The following is a 16,137-nucleotide window of genomic DNA, read 5'->3' as shown; positions in this document are numbered from 1 at the left end:
TTTATTGATAGTAGTAGATCTGATGAAGACAAGAAGACTGAGGAAGGAATATCCATTATTGTGAGAAGAAAAAAAGATGGTAAGAAAATCTTTAAATGTTGGACTTATGAAAAATTTGGTCATTATCCATCTAAATCTCCTAAAAGAGAGAAAAAGTATAAGGGAAAGTTTAACTAGAAGACATAGAGATAAAAATTGTTTGCATGTAAATGAAAATGAAAAATTTAATGAGAAAGGTCACCGTGAAAGTGATGATGAATTGGGATTTGTGGCTATCAAAGAAGATGATCTTGATAGAGAAATCAAAGAAGAAAGAGCTACAATTTCCCAAGTGAAAAGATTTATCTAATTGGATAATTGACAGTGATTGTTCACATCACATTACTAGTGATATGAGTAAGTTTGTTAAGTTCAAGAATCATAATGGAGGTATTTTTAGAGTTGGTAACAATGCAACCTGTCATATAACAAGAATTGGATCCATTACTCTTGATGGTAAAACTAACATTGATGATGTTTATTTGTTGATGGATTGAAGCATAACTTGTTCAGTGTTGGAAAATTGGTGAACAAGGGTTATCTATTGCAATTTACTGAGAAGACCTACATTATCAAAGATAGAGATGGTAAGTTTATTGAAACATGCACAAGATCTAGAGGTAATATATTTTAGTTGAATCCTATTAAAATGACATGTTTGGTAGCTAAAGTGCCGACATAGAGGATTCACTCACATAAGCTTTGATCATATTGTAAAGGTTAGTAGCACATTTTTTGTCAGAGATTTGCCTAAGATTAAAAAATCTAATAATGGTGTATGTAAAGGATGTATCTTTGCAAATAGAAGAAAGTATCATTCCCTAGCAAGAAATTCACTAGCACAAAGAAGTTGGAGATCATTAACACAAATCTAAGTGGTCCTTCTAGAACAAGAGGATTCTATGGTGAAATGTATTATATGTTTTTTCTTGATGATTTCACTAGAATGATGTAGGTAAAATTCTTAAAGAGAAATCTAAAGCTTTTGAGAAGTTCAAGATATTTAAGAATAGAGTTGAGAATGAATCTAGTGTTAAGATAAAGTGTTTGAGATTTGATAGAGGAGCAAGATTCACCTCTAGAGAGTTTAACATATTTTGTGAAAAGAATGGAATCAAGAGACAACTATCTTCACCTAAAACACCTATAACTAGAATGGAAGTGGTAAGTATGATCTTGGCTTATGTAGAAAATAAGAAGTTCAAGCTTTATCACATGTATGCTAAATCAACCTTCCTGAATGGAGAACTTGAAGAAGAGTTATATATTTTGAATCCTTCAAAGGTTTTCCTTTATCAAAAGACAAAGACATGCTATGTAGACTAAAGAATGCTCTATATGGTCTGAAGCAAGCACCTAGAAGTTGGTATGCAAGGTCTGCTAGTTATTTGGCAAAGCTTTGATTTGCTAAAGGTATGATAGATAGTAACTTGTATTTCAAAAAAGTTGAGAATGGTTTTCTAATAATAGTAATATTTGTTGATGACATCATTTTTGGAGGTAATGATAAAGCAAGTGATAAGTTTTTTGAAGAGATGAAGAAAGAGTTTGAAATAAGCATGATAGGAGAAATGAAGTTTTTCCTATGATTCTAGATTATATAGAATAGTGATGGTATTTTCATTTCACAAGATAAGTACTTAAAGAAAAGGTTTGGTTTAGAAAGTTGTAAAACTATTGTACACCTATGATAACTAGTCACAAGTTATCCAACAAAGATAAGACACCTATAGTAGACAAGAAAAAGTACATATCCATGATTGGAGGTTTGCAGTATCTGACTCACACTAGACCAGATATAGAAAATGTAGTTGGGATTGTAGCTAGATTTCAAGTTGATCCTAAAGAGTATCATTTCGTAGTAGTAAAGAGTATATTTAGATGTTTGAAAGGAACATCTAACTATTGAATTTGGTATGATAGATCAAGTGATTTCATTCTATGTGCATATACTAATGTGGATTGGGTAGGCAGTACGGATGACAGAAAGAACACCAGTGGTGGAACATTCTTTCTTGGAGGATGATTGGTTTCTTGGTTAAGAAAGAAGCAAGATTGCATTTCTTAGAGTACAACTGAGGTAGAGTACATTTCAGCAATAAATAATTGTAATCAAGTCATTTGGATAGAGAAGATCCTGAAGGATATCAGAATTGAGTTTGAAGAACCTGTTATCATTTACTATGATAACATAAATACACTGAGTATGTCTAAGAATCATGTATTATATTCTAAGAATAAGTATATATCTATTAATTATCATGTTTTGATAGAGAAAGTAATTGAAAAGGAGATCAATTTGGAGTATGTAAGTAAAGATTAGATTGCATATATCATTACACACTAGTACATTTGACCTCATTTTTTGACCAATATTGGTCAAAATTTCAACCTAGGTTGGTCAAAAATTGGACCAACCAAATGGTCAAAGTTTTACTCATCAAAATTTTGACGAACTTACTAGTTGGTCAAAATTTTGACCAATCCATTGGTCAAAAACTTTCTAGAGCCTTGGTGCAATTTCTACTAAGCATTGGTCAAAATTTTGAACAATGCTTGGTTGAAAACTACTCGGAAATGATTGAAATTTTGACCAATGCTTGGTAGAAAACTTCTAAGAATTAGTGGAAATTTCCACCAATGCTTGGTAGAAAAATTCCAAGAATTGGTCAAAATTTCCACCAATGCTTGGTCAAAAACTTCTAGGCATTGGTCAAAATTTCCACCAATGCTTGGTTGAGAACTTCAAGGCCTTGGTCAAAATTTCCACCAATGCTTGGTCAAAAACTTCTAAGCACTGGTCAAAATTTCCACCAATGCTTGGTCAAGAACTTCCAAGCATTGGTCAAAATTTCCACCAATGGTTGGTCGAATTTTTTTTAAAGGCATTTTATAAAACAGTTCACATGCCTTGCCTATGATTTGACATTTTGCATGCATCCTACAGTCTCTCATCCTGATGATGGATTATAGAGAGTGATCTAAAATGATTATGCTAAAAAAATACATAATCAAAGCCAAAAAATACTTGCATTACGAAAATCTAATATTGTTAATTTTGCATGCATGTCTACTGGGACAATCACAACTTAAACATATATATAATCTCACAAAATCTATTATATACATGTTTAAATTGTGATTGTCCTGGTAGACATGCATGCAAAATTAACAATATCAAATTTTTACAATCCATTTGTAATGCAAGTTTGTTTTGAATTTGATTGTGTGTTTTTTAGCATCATCATTTTAGATCACTCTCTATAATCCATCATCAAGATGAGAGAGTGTAGGATGCATGCAAAATGAAAAATCATAGGTAAGGCATGTGAACTATTTTATAGAATGCCTCAAATAAATGTTGTCTCTTTGCAAGCCATGATTGTAGGATATAGAAAAAATGGATTAAGAACTCCTCCTCCTCATTGATTAATTTGGATGACAGATTGAAGTATTTGGGTAAATTGGAGTCCCCCATCTAGCATGGCTTTAGCTAAGGCTGACTTGGAGTATCTAGAGGGACACATATCAAGAAGTGTTTATGTTATTTTTAAAGTGGTTAACATAGTAGACAAACCTCCTAATTTTCTCGAAGGACTTCTACCCAGTTTGGTTTGGCTATTTGGAATACAACACCATGGACAATTCCTACAAATGTTGTTGTTGTAGTCAATGGTTAGCTTCTTTATGCAATGGTCTAGGTAAGATAAAAATAATATGTAGATACTACTACAAAAGGTGTTAAAATGCCTATTTTTGAAAGCAGCCAACATATTGTTGTTGCAATAGATTTAATTAGTACGCTATAACTAAAGTGGGGAGGTACTTGAGCTTGATGTGTTGGGAACATTTTGAGGTTCAAATCTTGAAAATTGTAGTTATATCCATCCCTTAGAAAATAGGGGAATGCCCTATTGTTGTGGGTGGAGATTACATAATGATAGAAGATAAAGAACCCCTCTGATATATAAAAAGAAGAAGATGCCATTACTTGCAACATATGCCATAACAAATAGAGCCAAACACTCAAGGCTCATCATTAATCCAATCAAGAAACCATACACTATCATCAAATTAACTACTATTGTTAGGCTCCAATTAAATGTGGACTTCATAATGTGTTGACAACATACACACACACACATACATACATATGTAGATATGTACATATATGTATATATTTTTAAACACTTATATAACATGTGTGTTTATATTCAAGCAAGTGCAATTGGTAGGTATAAAGCTAAATCACACAACCTTTGCCAGCATTATTGATGCTTGTGCCAAAACAAAAGCTTTGGAATAAGCTATGGACATGCATTAAAGCATACAGAATTTTTGTCAGATGTTGTAGTCACTATTCTGCTTCACATTTATACATAGCCACCTCCAGTCATCTTGGAAGATCAAACATACACAAAATCTATGCATTTGCATAAACTGTAATACACTATGTGATATTATTGATAATTCTAAAACCACCAATAGATTAAAAATATATGTTTTCAACACATACTTGTACAATACATGCTTGACACTTAGATTTCTAGAAAATTTTATGTGGAGAAAATCTAACATGGTGTTGACTCCCATGCATAGTAGCACTAACATCAAATCCATTGCCAATCTTTCCTTGTGCTACGTAGTGAGCTATCTAAGACATAGCATGTACCAAATCAAAATCAGCATCTATCATCTTCTCTGCATAGTTTCCACAAGATTTTTTAGGGAGACTAACAACCCCCAAGTAATGAAGGATGCCTACAACCACAACTATTATCATAGTAGCTGATGAACCTAGCCCAATTTTTGCAAGTTCTGGTGAACATGCAACTTTAGATGATTAATGTAATTTGTTTATATTACTCATGTTGACATTTATTGATGAAAAGGTAGGAAGCAAAGATAGTGTATCTAAAGATAAGGGTAACCCATGAGCATCAATCTGTAAAATACACCAGAGAATGATATTACCAAATGTACACATTCTTCATACAAAAAATAAGTGCACTAACATACTAATTGCAAGGTGTTTTGTTTCATGGAAATAATCATCAATGGTGGAAAGTCAAAACCATATAACATTTACAATGTAGTTTAATTTCAAATAATTTTGTCTTAGAAATATGAAGAAAAGAACTCAATTTCATGTCATAATGATAAAATGCTTATAAAATGCCAACATATTGGATCTCTTCTTATCTTATCTAGAACCGCATCTACATTGCAGAAAGAAGAGGCAATGAAATTCTATTATACTATATAAAGGAGTGCACATTGCAATCTACAACCGATGTTATCCCATATCTTCGTCTAATTCCCCATCCCTTGCTCTTAGTCCTACAATATCAATGCTAAGTGGTGATATTACATAGAAACTAGTTCATCATTACCAATCGCTCTCTACTACACACAAGTCTATTGCACATCTCCAATGACCAATCTTTCTGGTGATTCCTCGTTTCCACTTTGTGTCTATCAAACCATCCATACAAAGGTATTTAAAAGCATCCCATGAGCTAGAGTTTTAACTATCTTTTTATCTTACTATATGTCAGCAATCCTTCAATCTATGATGCACATGCTAGTTGACTTCAAATATCAATCACCTATCCATCATGATCTATGATCTTCATCCCTTGCCTCTCTTTAACATTGCTTTGGTCATCTTCTTTTAGGTTTCATGAATTTGTAACTCAGACAACATTGGTAACTGTATATTACCAATGTCTATGCTACATGAATTGGCGCCAACCTTCCTCTAGTGTGTAATGACCCAAAGACAATTTTGCTAGAGTTTCTAGTGTAATATCTGTTGTAGTTTTTCTTATCATTTTGGTTTTTAGTTATTGTGATTGAATATTCATTAAAAACATATATTAAAATGCAAGTGCAATTCTATTTGACAACAAAAATGAACAACATATAACTTCACAATAAACTATGTTATAAAGACCATTAAGTAGATATGAAGCTTCTAAATATAATGGAGGTTACAAATTTTTTGTAACAATTCTCCATTTTTCTCATTTGCATTGTATACCTCTTGATGTGGACTTGGCATTGCACCTGTGATTATTCCCTTTGATGGTTCATATATGGATCATCTTCGCAATGCTTTCACCTTGACTAGAAACTTCATTCTTGCAAAGTAAGACCTTGAGTAATTATTTTGTGTTCTATATATATCATGACCATTTTGGGCCAGCAATGTGTTGGATTTCTACTTGGATATTTGAATTATGCTATTGCATTGGAATGTGTGCTTTCTTTCTTGTGCCTAGTAATGAGAACAGAGAAGTAAGCTTACCCTTCTATCAATGATTGTTGATACTATGAGGTAAGCTTACCCTTCAACTATCATAGGGAACATATTTTATGCATCAAATTTAGATTAGCCCAGTGGGGTTGCTTGAATTAAATAGACAATTATAATTTCTATTAGAAGAAAGGAAATGAATAGATATAAATTGCTTACAGTGCACCCATGATTACATTGCCAAGGAAGAAACATAAGCCTATGCTTACTCCAACCTTTGGACCCAGTGCTCTACCAATAAGGTAATAAGGTTCACCACCTTGAATTTACAAAACACATAAAAACTTCAATGACAAGTAAATGGTTTAAAACCATTGATATTAAATGACTAGAATGTAGTACTATAATCCTATTCTGTCATGATCATCCAATACAAAAACATACCCAAGGTTTGATATATTTAATGTGATTTAGAGCACACACAAATACACAACATTCACTAAATCTAATGCCTGCAACATATTGTCTTGTTGATAAACTTTAGTGAAGGTCTATTATCACCATGTCCCTGCTAAAGAAACAAGCTCCATGAAGTAGTTAACTTCATTTTTGGCGGTTGTGTTCTATGTCTCTCACAAATGGATTCTTAGAGGCTTTATAGGTAAGTACTTCCAAACTAAATTAATTGTTCACTTTGTAGAGAGTAAGGAGAAGAGGGTTAACTTTTCTTTTTCATGGCTGTATAGGCTTTCCAAGCTTCAGTGGGTGCAGGGGATCTTTTAAAGCTTGAGTCATAGATGATAAATACTTATACAGATTTCACACATGTGGTTGTGATCAGTGTTCTCAACAACTCTCATCTCTTTCTTCCTCCAACATAGGAACAAAATGCTGAATTAGGTACTCATTATTTACATATATCCATGTGGGCTTTAGAGAAAATTCAATTTTCTGCTATCCCATATCTTAGTCTAATTCCCATATCTTAGTCAAACAATTTTAGAATACAAAAAAATAAAGCAAGTCATCATGAGAGCATAGCACACAATACAAATCATCAACTACTGTAGGAAAATTACCAATCCACTTTTGTCTCTTTCTTTATTAATCATTAGTTCATAAAAGCTATGTTGTTGCATTCCACAATATAAATATATTAGCATAATAAAACTAATTCTAAAGTTAAACAAATGCTCTAGTTTATTACCATCAATGGTACATCAAAGAAACCAAAATGTAAGAGACAAACTTTCTATTTTTGATCAAAAGAACATATATCACCAACAGAAGCCTTGCAGTAGATTTACCACTCTACAAGTTTTGTGAGGGTCTCACAGGTGACATTATACTCTAGTTGATTAATACTCAATACCAAAGTGACAATTTGATTTAGTGGAACCATATTGATGGTAAAGGAAAAGCAAGCATACATGAGGTAGAATTAGATCCTCCTTCACATATAGTAAGTTTTCTACTAAGGCAGTTCAGATCTCTCTAAGCTCATATGCAAGTTACTATTGAATAGCTCATAAAATTTTAGTTATTGTATCTCCTTTCTGAACCTACAAATGAGAGTTTTAAAGTTGAAAATCAAATAAAATAGCTGTTCTACAAAAAATATTGTCAAAAATTTATCTATACCTAGCCCCTGAAGTACACCGATAACAAGAAGAGGCAGTGGACCTAACAACAAAAAACCCAATCACCCATGTTTGCTACAAATGAATTTGCCATAGCTTAACAAAAAAAAAGGTTTTCAGTATCATGAAACCAAGAAACACTGGACATAGAATAACTTGAACCAAGTGTAACAACCATAGAATGAATCAAAAGCTAAATCATGCTTGCACATGCTTCGTTCACCAATAGAAATCTCATAGTTATGATCCAAGAAGAGGATATGTTGAAGACAACATACTTTAGCCAATTCGCAGTGGCCATGTTGAATTCTCTATCCATCAAAATCTCTTGTGGAGTTATCATTCATATGATCCTTTCCTAGATTTTTTCTCAGCCCTCTCATCCTAGGAAAGGATCAAAAGGGAGTAGACATCACTTCTCCTTAGTTTCATAACACCAAAACTTAATGCTTGTTGCATGCCACCACATAATTACCATGGTACATCCTTACTATGCTAGGGATGATATCTAGTTATTTAAAAGCCTTTGAATAAAAAATTACAACATGAATTCCCCATCACAAAAATGAAGAAATATAACATATCATATAAAAAAGACATTTAGCTTTTATCTACCAAAACAAATCTAGAATAGTTATAATGAACTTGGACAGAAATCTTTGTAAATGAGATCATATTGTAATGGCCCATGGGATGCTTACAAAGCTAATATCCCTCAAGTTTATTTTACACCATCCTCTAAGTAATCAAAAGAATCTGGTATGCACATTACAATGATCAAAGAATCAAGATATGATATTGCTGAGAAGAATAGAATGTGTTAGCAACAATTGGTCAAAAATCCAAAATCACTCGATTAACCTCCAGTTGATAACTTTGATGCCTTTGCCATGAATTAATTTTACCTCCATAGATTAGATGAGCTTTAGTCACTAAAACAAAATCTAGCAAAATCACCTTAGCTAGGATTTAGACTAGTGAATTGAAGCATCCTTTCAGGAGCCACTATATATTTTCATGTCTCATTCAATCTATGTACCCAAGAAAACAAGAGTACACCAAATATCACTAAATAGTAACTTTCCAAAACTAAGGGCGAGGTTTTCTCTAACAAAATGTTATTAGTTTTAGGTCCTCAAAGTAGCTCTCAAGGGAAAACATTCTCTAATTGCTTCAAGGGATTACTTTGCTAACAAGAAATCAATTATGTTGATTATTTGTTTGTTTGATTGACTACAAATTAATTTCAATATTCATAAAAGTCAAAATCAGAAAATGTTAGTTTGAAATGAATCCTTGAAGTTATACATTGCAATTTTGGCTTATAGAAGAATATTAAATGGGTTTGTGGTAAGAAACTCTTTCAAGTTACTCTTGATTACATGTATGCTTGACTACCCTTTGCTGATTGGTACAATTAATTGAACCTCCTATGAGGTCTTCATGATTCTATGAATGTTTGGGCTAAGAGACAAGAATTTGGTCTAATTATCTACTTAAAAAGTCATTTTTTCATATAGTTTTTTTGCTTAATAAATTGGTTGTAGGGGATAACTCTTCTAAGTCTATCTAGATGCCACATTATCTATTGTTGTGAATAATGTGGCAATGCAGTTTCATAAAGGTAAAGATGATGGTAAGAAGTTCTATCCAGATGGGACTCCTATTCTAGAGTCTAAAATCTTAGAGATGGGGTCAAATGTGCATTTATCCCTCTAGGATAATGTTAAGTAGCTAAGCTGACACAGATGATTACTGAAATTGATTTGTCCTTGACAAGGTTCCTGTGACTTTAGATGCTGAACCAAATAGTATCTCTCTTGATCATTAGATGAATGTTGATACAATGCTAGGTAGTCATATGCCTATTGTATTAGAGCCAAGTTCTCATGTCCCAATTGTTGCTGCAAAATAAGTGAAGTATGTGGTGTTGTTGTTTCAGTACCTGATGATGTATGTTTTAATGAGAACTCCACTGACACTAAATGATAATGGTGCTCATTCACTTTAACCTATTGTACTTGTGAGGCACTATCTAAACTATTGGCTTCAAGAATATGTGGATTTTAGGTACCAATCTCTAAAGAAGAAAGTTGAAGGTTTTGTTGATCAACGAGAAGGAAAAAAGGGAAAAAGGAAAAATGATTGGTGTGGTATTTGGTGATTTGGCTTTACTCCTATTATTTTGGATGGATGTTATGCTAATGTTTACTTTTGATTACTTATATGGATGGTTCAAATATATGATTCCTTTCTCAATTTTCAGTGGGATGTGACCATAAAGACTAGTGTTTGATATTGCTTCTTTGGATCTTTCCTAGACATTGTTGGGAGTCACTAAAAAGGGTATAGATTTGATCTAGATAAGCTACTCATTTCAATGTTATAATGCATCTTCCCTAAATTCTATCAAGTGTTTTGTCTCTATGATTAGTTGGTTCTAAGATCTCTAGAATTTGCCCCTAGGTTACAAGTAAGAAGTACTGAAGGTTGCTATTTCAATAGCTAATTTAAGTGTTGTTTGATGGTTGAATTCTTGTAGGGTAGGGATAATTTGTTCTAGTGTTTTGGTGCCACTTTTCTGTGATTATAAGTTGATCGGTTCTATGTAAGCTTTCAAAATTCATTCGAGCTAGATTTGTGTACTAGTTCCTTTATAAAATAAAAAATTTGATATTACTAACCTAGGCAACATTTGATAGTGTTGTTTCTCCATCTTCCAATGAAGTAGCCATCATTAGAGTTTCTATAGCACCAACACTTGGATAATCAAGATAAAATGTACCCCCAACTAGTCTCCTCCCATTGGCTACATAGGCATGTACTTTACCTTTCCTAAAAGATGAAATCATCACATCATTAGGTGGTATGTGAGTTCAAAAGCAAGAAGATATAACTAAATGAATTCAAAAGCAAGATGATGATAGCTAGATAATCCTACAAAAGAGTGTTCGAATGGAGTCAATTTGTGGTCATAAAGAATGGTACACAATATTACTTAGTACTTCTTTTGCAAATATAACAACAACCCAACTCGGGTTAGGATTGTCAAACAAAAAACTGGTGGAACTAGCTAGAACTTCATACATTTGGAAACCAACAGAAACCTTCATGAATTTCTTAAAATATTCATAAGCAAGAAATATTATAATTTGAAAGCTAAACTTAATGTTATTGATAATAATGGTGAAAAGGTTAATATTTGTGGAGAATGGTAACAAGACAACTAGTTAATTGAATACATTTCATTTGCAAAAACAACAGTGCCTCAACCTAGGGTAGGAGATAAATTAGAAGTTAAGCTAACCATGGCTTTTTATAGTTGGAAGAAATCAACAGTCTTGTTTAATTTCTTTGGATATTCAAGAATCAAGAAGTGAGAATTATAGATACTTCAAGTCAGATACTTCATGTCAGTTAGTATAATACTTGAAACCCTATGCAAGACAATGACTTAGGGGTATAGAAATATCTAGCACCCACAAGATAAAATGCTATATCAAATTTGCATTACAATCAATCATGCATAGGGACAAAAATAATCACTATGGAGTCATTCATTCAGCGACCATATCCTTAAATGATGTAGCAATTAACAAAAATGGAGAATATAATTTTTATTAAAAATTATGCCAATCATAAAGCAAGAAAAACAATTTTTTTTATGGAATTAATGCAATTCATAACGAAATTAATGCAAATCAGTTGAAGAGATTTCATGGCAATCATAAAGCAAGAAAAACAATAATTTTCTGAAATTAATGTAATTCATAACGGAATGAATGCAAATCAATTGAAGAGATTTCATAACAAAATTAATGCAAATAAAATTACTGTAATTGGGTATAGCAATAGAAAGGTTTTAGTTCTTGTGTACTACCACTCTGCTACTTATTTTTCTCCCATGTCTTGCTAATAAGAAAAGTTGATCCAATGCACAAGAACCTATAAATATTTTCTCATAGAATTGTAACACTTAATGTAATCTACTGCTTTAAACTTTTTTCTATCTAGCATCTTTTCTGTGCATATTTGTCAATAATATGATGGTTAAATTGTAGAATTTTTGTTCAAATTCATAATAGGATGCTATTACTAAGTATTCAGGTTAGGGTGAGATCCCCCATACATAATATCACCAATTCAAGTGCAATCAAAAGTTCTTACCCCCAAGATTTTAGAAAACTAGTGCATTTACTCCAAATTAAAACTAGATTAATACAAATCTAGCATGTGATCTCTATGAACAAGAGGTATCCAAACAATGGAGGTGTTGAGACTTACTTTTGCATTCATGATTTTATTACTTCAGTAACCATACAATTGTTGAGTGGAATAACATAATTATTGTCTTACTCATATGTTAAACACAAATCCAATATCAACATGAGTGACTTAGTTGTGTATGATTTAAGCATTGGTGGGCTTTGATTGTCCATCAAAATAGTCTTGCAAGCACTTCGACCAATTCAAGCTATAGTATGCAACTTTCCATGCAAAACAACTTGAACATTTAATTTTGATTAAAAGAGTGATAAAGCTTATTCAATCTCAAAAGAGATTACAATCAAAGAGCACAAAAAAGAGAGCATTAAATGCAGAGGAATGTGTTTGAACTCTAAATCTTAGCAACACAAAGACAAAGTTCAATTTAGACATCTTGTTAGTGCTAATAGTTTTTTAATCAATTTCTTTGGTAGATAACTAAATAGACCCTACTTGTTGGTGCTACTATTTTATGCATGCAAAATTCTTCTAACTTTTGATTGATTTTGTTTGGATAGAAATGTTGAACTTAACTAGAGTTTTGATAGTGATTAGTGCAGAGTCTATTTAGTCTATGTAGGAGGCTTCCATGACCTCAACTTTTGTTGGGCACTAGGTTTAGTAGCTCTCATTTGCTTTACATTAGGTGTTCTACACTCTTTTAGATATGCTTTCCTCCATGTGCTTAGAATGTTAATGCTCTGTAATTTTTATTTTGTAGGTACAACAACCAACCCAAAGGGAGTAGCAATCAGCCATGATGCACTCATTGTTTAGTCAAAAGCAAAGATTTCCATTATAGGCTACAATCATAATGAAGTAATCAATATCTTGAATATTTATACTTAACTTATGATTTGTGTTGCGATATTGCTATCAATATTTAACTGTGTAGTTTTTTATTATTTTATGGTTAACTTATGAGTTATGTGTTAGAGCTTTGCACTCTATAGTTATTATGCTTCTCACAACACATGTCCTAGTTTAGAAAATTAGAAATTTGTCAATTTAAAAAATAGTACAAAGAGTACAACCACCCTTAAACTTTAGATACTAAGGAAACATTAGGCTTGGAAAATGTAAATCAACTTTGACTATTTAATACTTTAGCCTAGTAATCAAGCCTTAATGTGTGATGTTTAAGCTGTCAACTACAGAAAATAATGTAAGAATTATTTTCAAGATGGCTCCAAATTATAGAATCTGGAAAATTCTCATATGTTCTTCCTCATATCACATTTGATAGGTTTATCTTCACACTTCTCCACTATGCCACATTGGTGAAATCTCTTCGGCATTGGCCATTGTACTAGTAGGAGGATGTCATATCTTCAGACCCAAATTTGAAGCAGCTCCTACTCTATTTGCAATACAAAGATACTCTATATCTGCAATGATCACTGTACCAACTATGCTTCCTAATATAGTTACATTTTACATCAATCCGAGGTATGCTAATAATTACTTTTACTTGCATAACTGAATTCTCTCACTAAAAACATAAAAATTAAAATGTTTTATTTAGACGATTCCAAAGTTCAAACTCTCTTGGCAAAACATGGTTTCTTTTTTTTGTCAAAACCTAGTAGAAATAAGAGGTTTTATCAATATGTAGTAAAGTCATAATAAGAAGAGATGTAGTCATTGGTAATCTTTTGGAAAATGTGGCTACATACAAGTTAGAACGAAACCCAAGTGTTGAGTAGAAGGAACATTTGTTGAGCAAAGATTTTCCATGGTACAAAAATCTTACCTATATTTTCAATAGGAAGATCAAATACTAACCACATATATCACTATAATGTTTGTACTTGAAAAATTGCTTTGTATGTTTGTTGCTTTTGTAAAACTATAATGTTTGTAAAGGCTAAAAATGAACTTTCAGGGATAAATCTAATTTGGACACTACTAATTGTCTATCCCTCATGCTTCTACAATAGAAGAAAGAAAGGAGAATCAACACTAAGCTTTTCAAGCCTTGAGAAGATACTTAATGGAGCTAGAAGCCTGTCACCACAACTTATCAAGAAAGTCACTAAATTTTTTCCAAGAGCTCAGATCTTTTTGGCTTATGATTAGTTTATAGTTTACTTTAATAATAGGAAAGGGAGATGATAAAATCATTGAAAACTCTCCCATTTAATGATTTCTATTAACCTTTATGTCATGTTATTTTCTTTTATGTAGTTGCATTTGTTTACCTATTTCATATTACTTCCTAAGGAGACCTAATTCTACTTCTTTTTCTAAACTCTTGTTTGTTATTATTTTAAAAGAGGTATCACAAAGGCCTGTTCCTTAATGAATTTCACTCTTGCCCATGATCCAATCATTCAACAAGGAAATTTTACCAAAATACAAGATTATTCCATGGATCTAGTCGATAAAAATAATTTTCAAGATCGTCGAATAGGAGTTTGTGTGGGAAAGCCTGCTCCTCAAGTGAAAATATAGATAGAACATAGTGATGAATGTCTTGAAGCTAATAACTTATACAATGTGGGGACTATAATGAAAGGAGGCCCACATGTGATACTAAAGTATTGGGGCCAAATGATTCAACCACATCAACATTGAGTGAAAATGGATGGCTAAATATAGGGGATCTTGGATGGGTTGATGAAGAGGGTAGATTATGGCTTCTTGGCTAATCTAAAGACATCATTAAAAGTGGTGGAGAAAATGTTTATCCTTTTGAGGTGAGTGTTTCTCTTCTAGCACAATGCCAACTTACAATAACATCATCTGTTGTAAAATTACACCCATACAATCATCTTGTTCTATTGTGGTAGTTTATTCTATTATTAGTCTAGATATGTTCACCTCTACTCAATTAATTTTGGCACTTTTTCGTTCTTTTTAAAGTCTCCCATCTATAAAAACTTAAGTTGTTTCAAATGAAAGCACTTCAACTTTATTTATTGAGCATAATTTTCATTGATGGTCAAGATGATAGTCATCTATTTCATATATGCTAGTAAATAATTTTCTACCATCATAGGTGGAGAAGATCCTATTATAACATCTAGGGATTTTGGTAGCGATCATTATTAGAATCCAAGATCTAAGGTTTATTGAAATTGTTACTACATGCATCCAACTAAGGGATGGTTCTAGTAACATCAAAATTTTGTAATGTTGAACAATGTAGCTATGAATGAGCACAAAAAATTATCCCCAATGTTGCTACAATTGTTTTGTAAATAGCAAGGACTTTCTGGTATGCCTCTCCTATCAGCCTCTTTAAAAGTTATAGATTATGTGGCTATATTCTTTATAACATAGCCTTATATATTGGAAAATCTTTAATGGAGACACAATCAACAAGATTGTATCCAGAATCAATTGTTTATGTTTTGTAATTAATATTTCAAATCATTTTCAAGAATTTATTATTGGATATTCTTCCCACACCTTAAAAATGGAAAGAAATGGTTTGTGCTTTGTATAAATAGGTTTAAATTTCCAATGATGTTCTTCCCATAGAAAGAGCCATTTCCAAGAACCACAATAGGAAAAGTGAAGAGAGATGCACTGAAGATAGAAATTATTTTGAGACTTCAACCCTGTTCAGAATTGGCAATAGCTAGAAGTAGCTTGTAGAATACAATATTGCTCTTAATTTCTAATGAACTCTCTTCTATTCATTTTCATGTGTTATGAATAAAATAGAAGACAAAATTCCAAAATAAATTAAACCGTCAACTTTGCTAATTGAACAACTAAATCTAAGATGATTTAGGGCCCACCCAAATTTGAACTAGGGAAGCTTGTCTAATATATGTTTTTAGAAAATCATCCTAATTGGAGTGTTTCAAGTTGGATATAGTTTATTTGACTAACTACCAAGAATAGGGGCTCGTAGGTCAATTTTTTTTTAGGTTAAAAGCTTAGTATGCTTGAGCAAGAGAATAATATGATATAGGCTACAAA

General features: G+C 32.2%; 1 pseudogene; it reads left to right on the top strand.

The window, feature by feature from the left end:
• LOC149548321 (2-succinylbenzoate--CoA ligase, chloroplastic/peroxisomal-like) overlaps positions 1-15,807 on the top strand; it is an 83,169-nt pseudogene extending 67,362 nt beyond the window's left edge.
• Positions 15,808-16,137: the final 330 nt, after the last annotated feature.

This window comes from Cupressus sempervirens, chromosome 7, assembly GCF_028749045.1.
Source record: "Cupressus sempervirens isolate cs-2001-9-10 chromosome 7, ASM2874904v1, whole genome shotgun sequence".
Taxonomy (NCBI): domain Eukaryota; kingdom Viridiplantae; phylum Streptophyta; class Pinopsida; order Cupressales; family Cupressaceae; genus Cupressus; species Cupressus sempervirens.
The sequence above is the reverse complement of the archived record's forward strand: the minus strand, read 5'-3'. Positions and strand labels throughout refer to the sequence as shown.